This window comes from Hippoglossus stenolepis, chromosome 5 (assembly GCF_022539355.2).
Source record: "Hippoglossus stenolepis isolate QCI-W04-F060 chromosome 5, HSTE1.2, whole genome shotgun sequence".
Taxonomy (NCBI): Eukaryota; Metazoa; Chordata; class Actinopteri; order Pleuronectiformes; family Pleuronectidae; genus Hippoglossus; species Hippoglossus stenolepis.
In genome coordinates, this window is record NC_061487.1 from 23,777,423 (window position 1) to 23,793,293 (window position 15,871).

Genomic DNA, 15,871 nt, shown 5'->3' on the forward strand with positions numbered 1-15,871 from the left:
TTAAAAGCTCCTGTGAGCGCTCAGCACGTCTCCAGGGAAAAGGTCAAGAATCCACATATTGAAATTCACACGAGTAAGAACAGACCGAGGAGTGAAGACGGAAGGGAAACGTGTCCCTAAAGCGATGCAGTATGTGATCAAAGTATAAACACGCAGCGCTACGCAAAGGTTTTGGCTGATCCATTTTAAAGAATCCCCGAAAAGCTCAGCGTTGGATTTAACACACATCACCCACAATGCCTTGGGGCATTGAAGATCAAGGTTTCCAGGCTGAACATAATCGGTAAAAATCACAGCCCGGGTTTTTGAAAAAAGTCGTCTTAACGGCGCTTTTAAAATCTTCACACTTCACATTTTCGTTATTGATTCAATACTGGAGATGAAAGAATAACTTGAAATTTAATAAAAGAAAACTCGAATGAACCCGCGTCGCTTCGTGCGCTCGACACAAATTGAATCTAATGATTCCACGTTCCCGTGCGAGCCAGGGAGAAGGATCTGCTCCTGATTACACAGTAGCTGGAGTGCAAACCTCCAAATTAGGCATGTGATCCATTTACTGGGCAGCCGGCGTCTGTAATCTTTACAGTTGGAGAAATATGGCTTCTACATGCAGTGAGAGGAGGGGGCATTCATAATGATCATAGCAGCAATAATCATTTGTTGCCATAATTCATGCCTAATAGTCGTGTTGACTCTGGTATATAAATAACAGGAGGTGGGGGCTGGTAAAGCTAACATTTATTTATCCGCCGCAGTGTTTTCTCCCTGCTGGGGGTGTTAACTGTCACATGCTTAATAAACTTCATCCATCTGTCTCAGGGAGAATGCTGCCGGAGCTCTCTCCTGCATTGTAGATTCACCTCTGAGTGCATGTAGACGCCGTCTTATCGACCTCCTTTACAAAGCACAGAGGAGCGAGAGACATGCACATTAACCCGGTGGAATATACACACAAAGAGAAAAAAAGAGAAAACTGCTCGCTGCATTTTGAATAAAAAAAAGTAGCGGAATAAAAATCAATTATCCAATGATTTTGAGGCCGTAAAGGGAGGACAGGCTCTTCCATTCCGCTCCTTGTTGAACACTCCTAACTAAAACGCCGATAGGAGGTCATTTATGGGCCAGCTGACCACTGAGGAAGCGTATTTCAGCTCAGCCAGTTTCACGGCTCCTTGTAAAAGCTCCTTATCAACCACATATCATTTCACAGCATTATAAGGTTTTCATTTAGGAGATACGACCACTAGTAAAACAGTTATTGTGATGTAATATTTGCATTTTCGTGCATATATAAACTCAGAGTTGGCAACGACATGACCCTCATTTATATTGGTTCAGAACATTTGTCCTTTTTGCTTTTACTCATAAAGAGATGGACAACGTGACAGTTCACCAAAAGTGAAGCGTAATCATCTTGATAACCTCTTGGGGGCAGTGTAAACCCTGCCTCCTCCATGTTATTAGATGGGACATGGACAGGCTAAACGATTATCCTGTTTTGTCAGCTGCTGTTTTTAACAGTCCCTTCCTATGTGTCTACTCGAGTCTGTATAATATGTGTTCTATGTGTTTTCAATGTCAATCGTGTGTATTGTTGAGCCTTGTTTTTATATATGTACTATGTGTTTTCATATTTTAATTATTTGTGTATTGTTGAGCCCTGTAAAAACGAGGATTTCTGTGACTTTGGGACAGACAATAAAGTTCATATATCCATCTATCTATTCAGGGTACATATGTTAAATATTGTTTTCTAAAAGATGGTTTCTATAATTTTAAGTAGATCTCATAGACTGTAAGTAAAGATGGATGATGCATCTCACTTCTCCCAACTATCCAGAAATGAAGCCTAAATATACGCCACCATCTTGCATTGATGACATCATTTGGAGCTTGAGTCGGCCACAGTGTTGAGGTCCTGCCGATACACAAGCTCGACCAATCGCAGGTAAGTCTCAACGGGGTGACTCGGTATCGACGAAACTTTGACACAGCGGCTCCACAATGACGTCAAAAGTACAAGATGGCGGCGCCCGTGTTTGGGATGTTTTAGCTTAATTTCTGTACAACAGGATGAAGTAGAGACACGTTGTCCATCTCTATAAACAGTCTCTGGCTTTGCTACACTCACTCTGTCCAACATCGTTTTCTCTGCTGCTTTATTGTTGATGATACTGTTTACTGACAGAGATTGATGACCCAGTATCACCTCATGATGTCCACAAATCCTGTGGCAGTTGTCTGTGTGTGTGTGTGTGTGTGTGTGTGTGTTCTTCATTTGCCTGTTCTCATCATAGATAGTGCTCCAATCAATTTCATCAGAGGCGGACGAAGGGAGATCAAGCGATCAATGATCAGACACCTTGAGGATCGTTTTAATTATCACGTCAACTGGAACTCAGCGAGAGACCATTCACTGGAATGACACGGAGGTCACGCAGGAGCAACGTGATGTGCTGAGGGTCAACAACTTGTGTGTGTCAAACGAATTAAACAATACGATCATGATCACGAACTGTAGAATGTAAAATGTCATTTTATTCACTTTAAATTCAGCATGCAAAGCTACAAGTATTAAAAATGCCTTAAAAGATGTAAATTCTGCTGTTTATTTACAGGTGACTCTCTCTCCAGTGGACATAATCAGGCGACAGGCTCTTGCCACTTTCCTGCAGTAAACTCCCGTCATTCAAGCAGCTGCTTCAGGGGAGGTTGTGGAAAGAGCGAGACAATAAACAGGTGTTTCTATCAATTGTTTGTCACACATAGTGGGAGGCAGGGGTGTCCCTCACAACCAGCTCCTGCTCCATCAAGCACCGCGCAGGCAGATGGCTGCTGCACGGACCTGTGAGTTTATTAAACCCGTGCACACGATCACACATGAATGCACGCACATGCAGACTCTTAAACACACACACACACACACACACACTCTCTTGGCCTTCAGCTGGAAAAGAGCAGGGCTCAGGGATACCTGCAGTCACCGGAGAAGCGTGGCCTCCTCTGGTGACTGACAACGTCTTAATGAGTATTTCCTGAGTCTCAACTCAATTATAAACTCCCTGGCAGTACCCGGCCGAGAAAAGATGTTCGCGTTCACATCGTGGGCTCGAGTTGCAGCAACAGGGATTCCCCCCCCCCCCAGGTGTCAGAAAACTTCGACTGGCACAGAGTTGATTGAGTCACTCCTCTCAGTCAGCCTCTTCATTTCTCGGCTCCTTGTTAATTTGCCTGGGAAACGCTTGATTAAAACTTTTTAAGCAGTAAAGCCGTGAGAGTGCATGGAAGGAGCTAGCTGTTGGCCACCTCTCCTGCAGGATTTAGCAGACGAATAAACGGCAGCATGTTCAGAAGTAAAAATAATAAATAAAAAAACACCCACGAGGAACTCTGCCAGAAATCAACAGAAAGTCACTTTGATCCTTATTTAATGATACAGATTTTAAATTGTGGTTGGATTTTATTTACATCTTTAAGTATTATATATAATGTATTTGATGTGTACTTTGACTTTTAAGTTTAGTCCATGTCCCACCCACTAACATGGAGGAGGTGTGGTTCATGACCTTTTTTTTTGCAGCCAGCCACCAGGGGGCGATTGATACTCTTATATACAGTCTATGACTGGCACTATGCAAGCGGAAAAGCTAAGGGGCATGAAAATTCATAAAAAGTGGCCTGATGATGAAACTAAATTAAAAGATAAGATATAATCAAACGTTATAAGGAAACAATTTCATGACAATCCAATTAGATACGGAAAACAAGAGGGAGCCACAAAGGTGGGGGATTCATCCTCTGGCAACCATGACTGTACAACTCCATTCAATAGTTGGGATATTTCAGACTGGACCAAACGTGATCTTTGAGCAGCTGATGAGCGACAGACCGACAGAAATCACTGTGTCCAGATAAGGAATAATTCTGCTTTCTTCCCAATGAACGGGATAATGTTTCTTTGTCAGAACGTAAGTGGGAGAAAATCCAAGAAAGCCACAAGTGATTCCGCCGAGCGATTGTGTTTGTGAAAGCCGACGTGAAACCCGAACAAAGAGCTAATGAAGTTGAGCGTAGCGAATGATATGACGGGCCTTGTTTCAGAGACATCTGATCTGAGAATGACATTTCAGACCGTCACTTTCCGCCTTGAAAGGATTTCATCAAAGCCCCTCGAGTGAGGGCTGATCCCCGGCACAAAGCGGAGAGAAAGGCGAGGATGAGAGCGAGAGACGGAGGAATGGCGAGGGGATAAGTGAGGAAAGGGAGAGGAGAGAGTGAGGGAGAGAGAAGAGCGGCATGACATCTGAGACACCGCATTAACTCTCTGAATAGGTGTGATATTATAATCAAATTGGTGGAGGGTTCTTTGTTCTCCTCTGGCCCTTCACTAGTACTCGCTCTCTGCACCAAACCACTGGCTATTGTACAGGCCTCTTTCAAAAGCCTCGAGAAATGACAGACATAAAAAGATTTTTTTTTAAAAAGAAATCTAACCCGAGTCGTATAAAAACCTCACCAGTGACAGTATTTCTATGAGAGCGGCATAATGCCTCTCACCTTTCTACCTCGAGTCTCTTTTTTCTGGTGGACAGACGGCTTTTAACTAAAATTCAGACGTTTTCTTTCTCCTCGGTGTTAAACAGACTCATTATGTGACAACTAGCCTCGGAAAATGGGTCCCTCTTTAATCAAGTTTCTGCTTTTCCTTCCTGGTCAACTTTTATTTAGGATCTGCATGTTTAAATATAAAAAAATATATATATATATACTTATATATAAGAGTGGATTTCTGGGATACGAGGTTCACTTTGAAATTACTCTCTTTAGATTGTTTCTACAAATCACTGTCAGAGCCACAGACTGTTGGTCGTCCCCAGGCAGAGAGTTGGAGTAATAGGTCAGGAACCTGCGTCTCCTCCATGTTAACAGAAATGACTTTGACCAAAGATGGTTTCTGTCATTTTACCGAGGTCGTATCACACGGATTCAATTTGTCCAATGGTTAATTTTTCTGTTACAGAGTCTGCGTTGTGCAGCGATGGTTTTAGCTTCAAGTTGAGGAAGTGTCGTCCATCTTTATGCATTCATGGTCAAAGCTCATTCCCATCTGCGTCCCTGTGATGTGTGGGAACTGCTCCACTAATGTTTATGAAGCTTCAGGCCTCTGTCAGCATCACTTAAGCAAGAACAGAGACAGTCACAAACAAGTCAGACTCTGGAGCCATACTAATGACCCTGTGAAGATCCTTTGAGATAAATGCTACTGTCAGTATTCAGGTGTTTAACAGGTTCAGTGTTTACTATGTTCAAAGACTTTAGAGCAGCTTCAAAATTAGTTTGATTGTTCACTGACTTAGAAAAGGAGACTGGTGCCACTTTGATTCCCACTCTGGTGAGCGGGAACAATCTCCTGTGAGCAGTGTCGCTGCTTCAATTGTCAGAATCAGCTCGAGCAAGTTCAAGAGGCTGAAAAGACTGTAGATCAGTTAAAACGACTTTAAAAACCAGATCATTTAACCAAGAAACTTTTAAAATATCGAGAATTCTGAACGGAGTTCGGTGGATTCGTTACAACGGCGGCTCTTCTGGTTCAGGAAGCGGAGTCCAACAGAATTAATCACCACGTGTGACTGCAGAGGGCGCTGTTGCTTAGCAAGGCTATAACATGTTATTTTAATATGCAAAGAAATTCTAATTAGCACCATTTTGACTGACAGACTCTCATTACGCCGGTTTGCTAGCATAGCTTAAATAAACACCTTGACTGATGTCACACATGGAATGAATAATACATCAGTTAAATTCCTTTTTAAATCTTTGGTTGTAAATATACCTGTCATATAACTGCTCACACCTTTGAGTATCAGAAGACAGTGGACTACACGGCTCATTAAAGGACAGCGTGCTGTCTGCAGCCGGCTGCGTTAAGAGGAACCCAGCGAGATGCAGATCTCAGATCAGCTGGGGTAAAACCAAATTACAAGGTGTTGATCTGGGTTCACGAGTGTGTTCTCAGTTCGGCTCGATGCTGTGGTGCACAGCAGGCGTGTGTGTGTTGGAGTGTGTGTGTGTGTTGGTGGAGGCTGAGATGAGCTTTACCCCAGTAACTCCAGGTACTCAGAGTAATAGTGTGTGTGTGTGTGTGTGTGTGTTACATTTAATGTATTAATGCATACGAATGAATGCAGAGATTTTTTTCCCCAATAATTAGATTCCACAGTCTTGCTGAAACATTTTAGTTCTACTGCACCTCACAGGTAGCTCGCAGCCTCCTGCTACTCCACCTCTGTAGACACTCGATTAATCACTTTGATAATAGTTAATTACAGTCGGACGGTAGACACGTGAGGCCCTTATCTGGGCCACTGCAACCCACGCAAGTGATCTGCTTCTTTCATCAGCCTCTTAAGCTCGGTTAGCATTCACCCAGAGGACAGAGCGGCGGAGATATGGAGGTGGTGGTGGTGGTGAGAGGATGACACGTCGATAAAAGTGTTTTTTTTAAACCTCCTCTTTCTTATGTACAACTCAAAAGATTATTGGACAATGCTGAAGGGAACAGTTCCCCTTTGAAACCACGTTTAAATTCACTAGATCCAGATTTTTATTTCGATCTGCAGCAAATTGCACACACACAGAAATATCAGTGGAAAAACTTGCAATGTTAAAGAAAGAAAAACATGGCTTCTTCGACATCATTAGAGCTTATTGTAATCAACCCATTTATGCTTTTATTCAATTACACGTAAGTGCCATTTTTCATTTTGGTCTTTTAAAGAGGTGCAGACCCGGTGGAGTACGATGCACAAGCGTGTCAACTGTGAACTGCCCAAAGGTTCATGTCCTCACATTATAAAAACCACTTCCTCTGCATGTGGAGAAGTGGTTTAGTTCTGCACATCAACACATCTATGTTCTTAGAGGGTTTTAACACTTTCATGTGGGCGTTGCAAGATTTTTATCATCTTTTCCCCTGTAATCTGTTTAGAGATGGATTTTTTTTCTCAGGATTTGCATTTCAAACATCAGGTTTGCAAACAACCGGAGGCTCCACACTGAACACGTCTTCACTGACTATCATGCAGCATTTAGCTTTTAGATCAATACAGAATAATACTGTCGATAAATTATAAAGTTCTACAACAGTGCATGGGGGGGGAAAACTCTGCCTGTGTTTAGTATGCAGATTTTATGACTGCATCGTTTACTGCCCAGGGTTTACCTGACATCTCATAAGGTGGAATTCACATCCTATTATCATGACTTCAGCCTCCGTCGCTTAAAACGAACCCCTCTGCATACAGATGAGACCCCAGTTAATCGAGCAGAAGAAAGGGCCCGGCAGTGGATAAAGCACCGAACAGATAGAGAAACATTAATGTGACATATAAGACATGAAGAAAACGTATTCGAAGATGCAGCTCTGATTTAATCTAAGACTCTCAGAGATTCTCACAGCGTAACTATTTAAAAAATAACAGTTATTTCTTTTTTTCAAATGCAGAATTGCTATATTCATGTCAAACATGACGACAAGTTATGACGCATTAGGAGGTTGATTTTTTTGTGTTGAATGTTCAGTGTGTAAGATTTAGGTGAAAGGGATCTATTGGTAGAAATTAAATATAAAATAGTGATGTTTTCACTAGTATGTTTCAGCTAAATTGTACAAATTGTTACTTTCTTTACTCTAGAATGGTTCCTTTATATTGAAATACTTTATATTTACATAAGGAGCAGGTCTTCTCTACTGAGGTAAACTTGTAGGGACTAACCCATAAAGATCGGCCAAGTGTTTGGAAATAGCAAGCAGGATAGAAGCTAGTTTTTTCTTGTGACACTGTATAACTACTGTAAATCAACTACAACAATATTAGTGATTGAACATTTACAGGATTTAAACCTGGGCAAACTGTTGTACTAAAATTAAAACAATGGATTCGAGTTGACTGTCAGTTCAGAGTCATCTCAACACATTCAGTTGAATCAACTTTTCACCCGTGTCCCATTCAACAGTGACTTAAAAGTACTAAAAGAAAATAATAACTTTTCCATAAAAAAAAACGACTGTGCAGAAGATTAAATATGTAAATGGGTCGGGATCCAAAACCAGTAAAACTTTGACAGAAGCGCAATTTCTAATATTCTTCCAGGAAGCCAGCCCAAGGCGTAAAGACACAAGTTAATCATCTTAAATGCCTCTCACAGTTTTGTCGAGCAGTGCTGTTAAAAACTAACAGCCACAAATCTCCCTAGCGCCTCGTCTCCTGTAGCTGCTTATTTTCAGTTCATATTAATCTGACTGAGGCTTTGTCCGATAATCAGTGTAGTGACACAAACGGGTAGAATTGGCGTCTGCTGATTATTATATCAGTGTGATTACACAATATTTTTATGCTGCAATTTGAGGGAAGACTGAGGTTTATTCTCATGACAGACTGCCCACTATCTGAAAATGAAGCTAGTAGTGATCTTGGGAACCAACCAATCATCATGACATTTTATCCCATTTTTAAATGGGATAAAATCATCATTAAATAACTAATTAAAAACAAATTTACTGGAAAAATGAACTACCTACAATAATGGAAACCATCTTTGGGAAAAATATATTTGATGTGTGTTTGGCCTTTTATTTTGGTAAAGGATTTAGGACCTTTATGTCGTCTATCTTTACATTTTATGATTCTCGTTAGCTAAGACGTCCTAAATGTGCAAAACAGGATCATATTGTGTGTTTAAAATCAGTTGATAACAAGCGGGGACTCGGATCATGTTTCTCTTCTTGCGACAAAAAGGAGATTTCTGTCCAGTTGACTTTACGTGTCCTTCAGCATGTTCCCAGTTCACCTTAACCAGTCTGCTTCACCAAAAAAAAAAAGCTTGGCCAACTCCCTCATTTAAAGTAAAACTTCCAGCCCAGGAAAACATCACTGTGGCCAGAGAACTCTTTCCACTTGTCTTCAGCAGCAGAACCTGACAGCCAGTCTCAGCCTGTTGTTGTTTTGTCCTCCTCCAGAGTAAGTGGAGGAACCTGTCTCACTCCCGCACTTCCCTGCTTTTCAGGACTACCACTCTTCAGCTGCACTCTGAAAACTTAACATCGTTGTATTCGGAGCGTCTGCCACATAATTCAAAACACTGTGGTTATCCATTACCGTGCTCTGTGGACAAATCAGAAACAGTTGCTGGAGTGTCTTCGCAAAAAAATGAGCCTTTCTCAAGTTTTACTTACTTTCTCCTCCAAAGCACTGAGAGCCCACTTTTCAGAATGACCTCCTTGAGCACACGTGGGCGGGAAGCTTGAAAACACAACATGCGCTGCTCTTTTTCTCGGTGCTCGTAGTTTGAAAATAACACCTCAGGTAATATGACTTGTTTGTGGTCGGGGATGTGAAAAGACAATTCTTTCTGAGAACGCTGAAAGCCAATGTTCTCTATTCAAAAGTTGGAGTTTCAGTAATAAATTATTCAAATCTTTCCCTGAACCATTTTACTAACAAGTAGACTGAGATCTGCTGCGATTAGAAACACTGAAATGTAAACCTAAAGTTTGACATCAATGATAATAAGTCCTTTGTATCAGTCCCTTTTCAGTAGAGTATAGATATAAACATATTACATATGTGCTTTGTTGTTGACTGAACTAGTTTAGGTGCTTTTTAGATAAAGATTTGAAGAACTAGTGGTTGGAAGAATCATATTTAATTCAATATATCCCAGCAAATGTTTGCCGACATAAATAAAATCTTATGTTATTGTTATTTCAATAAATCGGAGCCTAGTTTTCCCTGCAGCTGGTTAATCTTTATTGCAAATGGCCACAGCGTCGTCACACAGAGGACATGAAATGGGCCATTGTGTCGGGGTAACGCCGTGTTTGGCCCGACGACAACGAAACCAGAGATCGGCACGGCAACCGCTCGTGCCAAAGTATGGACTTGATAAGTACAAGTGTCAGACGACCATGATTCTCCACAGAGAGAAAAAGAAAACCCGAAGAGTTGAAATGATTCAGCTGAAGAGAACAATTCAAACATGCATCCAAGTGAAACAAGTCCCAATCCCCCCCCCACGGCTGATGCTCAAAGGACTGTCAAGTGGGCACCGTGCTTCATATCCTATCTTTCTTTTCTACGCCGCTCTCTCCTTTGACTTCATCTCCTCCCCTCCTCTGCGCACACACTTCCAACCGCAGCTTTTGTGACGACAGTTGAGATGTATTTGTTCTTTTCGGCAGATTATGTATCTTCATTCTGTCTCGTCCTTGTGTTTTTTTTCTGTTTATTTTTATTCTAAGAGCACAAATTCTTGGAGGCGTGTGTTGAGCAGAGTCACATAGAGGCTCCTCAATGACTCTGACCCGAGCTGATTCAGTTACAGCAATAAAACACTGTGAATTCTACTAGATCTTGTATCTACACGTGTGTGCTGTCGACTTCCAGGCCGTTAAAAAGACGGTTGCGTGCTGTGCCGGGATATGAACTCTGGGATATGACGAATAGGATATTTTCCTGCAAGAACGTATCCGCCTCCTCTCATCCAGTGTTTAAACAATGAACTGTGGAAAACTGGATGAATCCTGAACACAGGACCCATCTCTGTGCAGAGTCAATTTGATCCCATTAGGACCCGGTGGCATACATACAGTAAATGTCCTGAGATAAGCTGCCAACTTGTCTGTATATATTTCTGGCTGGATCCAAATGTACGCTTGACGTTTCCATACGCTTCACAGTGCAAACACAGAATTACATTTTATTATCAAATCATATTAATGTCAATTTGAGTTTTTCTCCGCTGCTCTTTTGTTGGAAGATATTTTTTTGTGGGGAGAGAAAGGGAAGAAGACGCACAGCGAAGGGGCCAAGTTGGAACGAAACCTGCGGCTGCCGCAGGAGGACTCGCGCCTCCCTACCTGCAGCTAACGGGTCGATTCTTTTTGTCTCTTTCAGAAGAGTTGGGGGTTTGGTTCAAAGTTGTTATAACATCAATTGCCCAATTAAACTCCCATTAATAATCCTCTTGTGTGTCTGTACGTTTAGAGCAAGGAAAAACCGAGAGAGAGCAGTGGTGGCCATGAAGCAATTTACCTGTGATGCCTCGACACATTCAAAACAACCAACTACTGAGATATAAGCTGTACCCTAAAAACACAGTAAAATGCACATCTTGCTCTCTGTCTCTTTCTCACCACCTCCTCTCCATTTTGCTCCACTTTTACAGAGCACATATTGATTGGGGGCGGGGGGGGGCCTTGCGTTGCAGTGTTGACCATATTTATACCGCCTCATCAGGCCAATTAGTTGCAGGATGATAAGCTGCTGCAGCACCGGGGCCCCTCAGCTCTCTCTGACGAATGTGGGGCTAATTGGGGTCAAGGTTGTGTTTAAGGCTGGAGCAGAAAGAGCGAGCTGGGGCTAATCTAATCAGGTGCACCATCAGACCGCAGTTTAATCGCGTCATTTAGCGAGCAGTTAGATGTATATTGGGGACCTATTACCTCACCCCCCCCCTTGCACTAAAAGCGGAACATACATTCCGTGCATGCACGTGTGCAGAGGTGCACGAGTGTCATGTTGTGTGCGTCTGCGAGAGTGTTTGAGTTAAGTGCAATCATCGTCCTGCGCCCGCCACCATCAGAGCTATCAAAGGCCCATCTGGGTAGCGTGCATGTGCGTGTTTGAGAAGTCGTGTGTGTGTGTGTGTGTGTGTGTGTGTGTGTGTGTGTGTGTGTGTGTGTGTGTGTGCGTAGATGTGCACGACACCGACCGCTTTTCTGTGAGTGAAGAGCCCAGGTGTTCCTGTTAAGGTGTTAATTAGATTAGTGCAGATCAAAAGGGGGGGGCATTCACTGGGGAGCAGAGGTGGCGGGGGCCATCCCGACGGGGCGCCGGATCCAAATGCTGCTCGTCATCCACCAATTAGGATGAATTAATCACTCACTGGAGTGATTTGATTGGTCCCCCTGAACTGAGCGGCGACCCAATAATAGGAATATGCAGATTTCAGCAGAAGAGCGGCAGCGGGAGCGAAGAGGACGAGAGACGTTGGACTTTGATCTGACATTTAACGAAGGTGTTTCTGTCGTTAGAAGAATCCTCCTCCACCCAGTTCTATGTGCTTCCTGTTATATTACAGAGATAAAGAACGACGGCCATTCTCACATCTTTTACTCTATCTGGTAAGAACACGCCATTAAAAAACATCTTTAAAACAGTCGTAGGTTTCAGACACGAGGGTACTTTGATCATCTTAGTGTGTACTGAGTAAAGTGTATATTTTTACAGTGCATGTATGTGCAACTTTACCCGTCTTCACAGACCGCTGCAATATCTAAGAAGCTGTGTCTCTGAGCTCCAAGTCGAAAGTCTCAATTCTCCTCATTCACTATGATTCGTATTGACTCCAATGGATCGAATGAAAACTGTAACCCGCTGGGGAGATATGGAGAAATAGTGATACTACAAAATAAAGTTTTGAATTTTGGAAATAATTGACCCTGACGTTAAAACACAAGTGGATTCACCAAACCAGTAGCGGGTTAGCAAATGTCAACTGGTTGCTGGAAGTGGAGAAGGTTGCAAATTATTTTTTTCTTTTACTGCCAAATGTTACAGATTAAAAATTGGATTCTCGTTTATTTCTTCCACTCGATTGTATTTGGTGGAGACCCTGCGACCTGATCTCAACAAGGAAGTTGGCGAGTTCAAGTTTCTTGCAAGTTAAAGCAAGGATGAGCAAAGCAACACAAACATGACTCAAAAAAAGAAACAATCCCAGCTCCCACAACAAGCAAGTATTGATTAATGAAGCCCACACACACAGAGCCTAAAGGTTCCAAATACACCTAACCAGGCTGGTGAGGTCATTAATCTCTATAACCTCACTTTTGCAGCTTCATTATAGAATAAAAAAACATCACAGCTTATTGCCCACATCCCCAAATTCCAATTTCAAACCATCGCATTCCCATTGGTGTAGCATTGTAACAATTTAATGGCTGAGTTCTTTATAACCTGGCGAGCAGAGCCTCATCTACAGAAGAAGTAATTTAAGTGAGACCATTAAGAGTGCTTCAGGGAAACTCTCAGGTCCTCAGGTCAAGACAAAATCACACACAGCACCAGCACACTTGTCCCCAGTGGGTCAGCTTTCCCATTACCAGGGACAGGAAGACGTGACAGTGTCCGTGCACTAAGGGAACGATGTTTGCTCAAACTCTCGCTGCTCCTGCACACTCCTTCCTCTTCGCTGTGGGACATTAACACAATGGTGACATTAACACAGTGGAGAGAAACTCATCATGCGGAGACGTTGTTGTGGGTTCACTGTGGTTGTGTGTGCGGGTCGGTGGGAAACATTCACCCCAGCACAGCAATAACCAAAGTCCTGACAAACACAAAGAGAGAACCAGCAGCTGGGAACATGTGAACTCTGGAATATATCGACTGGAATTGGCCGAGAAGCAAAACACAAGCTGCCAGTGGTTTTCAAAGTATTTATATACATTATTATTATTCACTTATTTGTCTCACGGAACAAATTCCAAGTTATGACAAAGCACAAAATGTCAGATTCAATATGTTTCTTTTTTCACTGTGACATAATCTTCACTAAGATTCAAATCTGCACATTGATTTGATCCATTCACTGTGAAGATGTTAACTTCATCCATAACGATCGACCAGGCTCCAAAGTGGAGAGAGGGAATGAAATAAATCATCATCAATACATAAACCTTTACAGTTCAGGCCATTTGTCAGTGATTTTTTTTAAATGAATATTTACGGTCACATATTACGCTCCCTTACTCGGACATGTGGCTCAATAATATCATAAAGAAAGTCTGACTTTCATTTAACCTCTGAGGTAAATCACTTAGCACACACTCTGTCTAACAGGTTCCGACTTCCTGGAAGAAAATCTAAATTTCATTTTCAATTTCAGGAAGTGAAATTGCATTTGTGTGTCCATGAAGGCGTCTAACAGCGACTGGAGAAACTTCAGCTTAGGACACCTTGACTTCTCTTTGGGATCATATAACAGAGGCTGCACGGATAATCTCTATTGAGACCAAATATTTGTCACATCTTCAGCGGTGTTTCCTATTTCACCTCAACACTCCGGTGGCAAAAGTGTGAAGGTTGCATCTGCAGCTCAAGTTATCAGGACATTTGAAAAACTTCACCGAAAAACTTCACGGAAACTTCCGAACACACAACCACGACTGCAGACTCTCTCTGTGAGCACTTCTCTGAGCCGCTCACTTTCAATGTCTCAGCAGTAACACCGAGAATTGGTTCCAAATCACAGTACTGGCATTGAGGTGAATTTAAACTGCCAGGAATCTCAGCTCACGGCCAACAAACCTAACGAACCTGAGCCCGTGTGTGTATATAACACCACTCTGTGCTCCGAGATAGTATAATATATAATCCGTGTAGAAAAGACACAGCGGCGTTACGCTTTCCTCTAAATGCCTCCCAAACCACAGCGGAAATAATGCATACAACATTGAAGCCAATTATATTGTACTCTCATCACAAAGGAGAATAGCTTTTAATGTGCTGAGAAGCATCTGGGGAGGCTGCTATTTGTTTTTCGTCTCCTCTTTAGCAGCGAGGTGCTCTTTCATTAGGGGAGCAGGAGCACAGTGGCAGGACCACACACTGAGAGCTTAAGTCTGTCTGTCGATTGAAGTCAGTTTCAGCACGTCTCCCCAAGGAGGCTGGTTTTCAATGGGAGAAAGAAAATAGAAAATACTGGAATGCACAAACACAAACACACGAATAAAGCAAAGCAAATGAGTGTATAATTGTGTATCATCATCATCATCATCATCAAAAAAAAAAAAGAGTAATGTGGAAATGTAGATCAGTTAAAAAGACTTAGAAGTTGTAAAAACAGAGAGGAAACTTTTAAAATATCATGAATTCCAAACAGAGTTCTGTGAGTTTGTTACAGCGGAAACTTTTCTGGTTCGGGAAGCAGGGGATCATGGGTAATATCCACCGTTCAGTGGTGTCTCAGTTCGGTGAGTGGGACGACACAGTCGGAGCTTTTCAACTTTCAGTGATACGGAGTACAAGTTGGCGTTTGTGCCTTATGAATGCAAAAAAATGTGGGCAGCAGTTAACAAAAGTCTTAAAGTTTTACAGTAAATAGCAAAAAACTATTTTAATTTCTTAAACAGTCTGTATTTTTTCATAATGGATCAGTGCAACTACTTTTCAAATGAATTTTCTGCTGCTTTTTTGCCCCAAATTCCCCAAGAAATCTGTCGTTTGCATCTTCCTGCTAAAATTATATATATGTTATCATAGTAAAGTCAATTTCATATGATGTTAGCAGTGAGAATAAAACCGTTCCACACTGTAAACACGATGTGTCCTTTCTCTTCTCGTACGACGATACGACGTCTCCTCGTCTCTCGTGGGGGTTCTGTGTTGTCATGTGGCACCGGGGGGCAAACGGAGTGATCCGTCTCCGGCTTCCCGCCGAAATGGGGACAGCCTGCTTATAATTGCTGGAAAATGTCACCACAGTTGATTACCAGTGATTTGTACCACGGCAGAGGGAATCCAAATAAAAAGTAGAGATGATGAGTGCATATTTAATGAGGCTCATGCATACTAATGCACGCATCTCATTCCGCTCAATTTCCTCACATAAACACATGCAAATTCATGGTACAAGTCGGTGGAAACATAAGAAGTCGTCCTAATGAATGAAATGCAGAGATATGAGCCGTCGTTTTCTCAGCTAAGTGGTCAACGTGGAATTATTCTGTCAGAAAATGTCCACAACACATTGTGCATGTCTTTAAAAATGTATTGGGGCGACAAATCTGATTTACGCAATGAGA

The 15,871-nt window shown here is 42.2% G+C and overlaps 1 protein-coding gene across 1 annotated transcript in view; it reads right to left on the reverse strand.

Moving 5' to 3' along the window:
- The window catches only part of cdh13 (cadherin 13, H-cadherin (heart)), a 283,404-nt gene that overhangs the window by 69,576 nt on the left and 197,957 nt on the right, over positions 1 to 15,871 (reverse strand). The window lies entirely within an intron of this gene.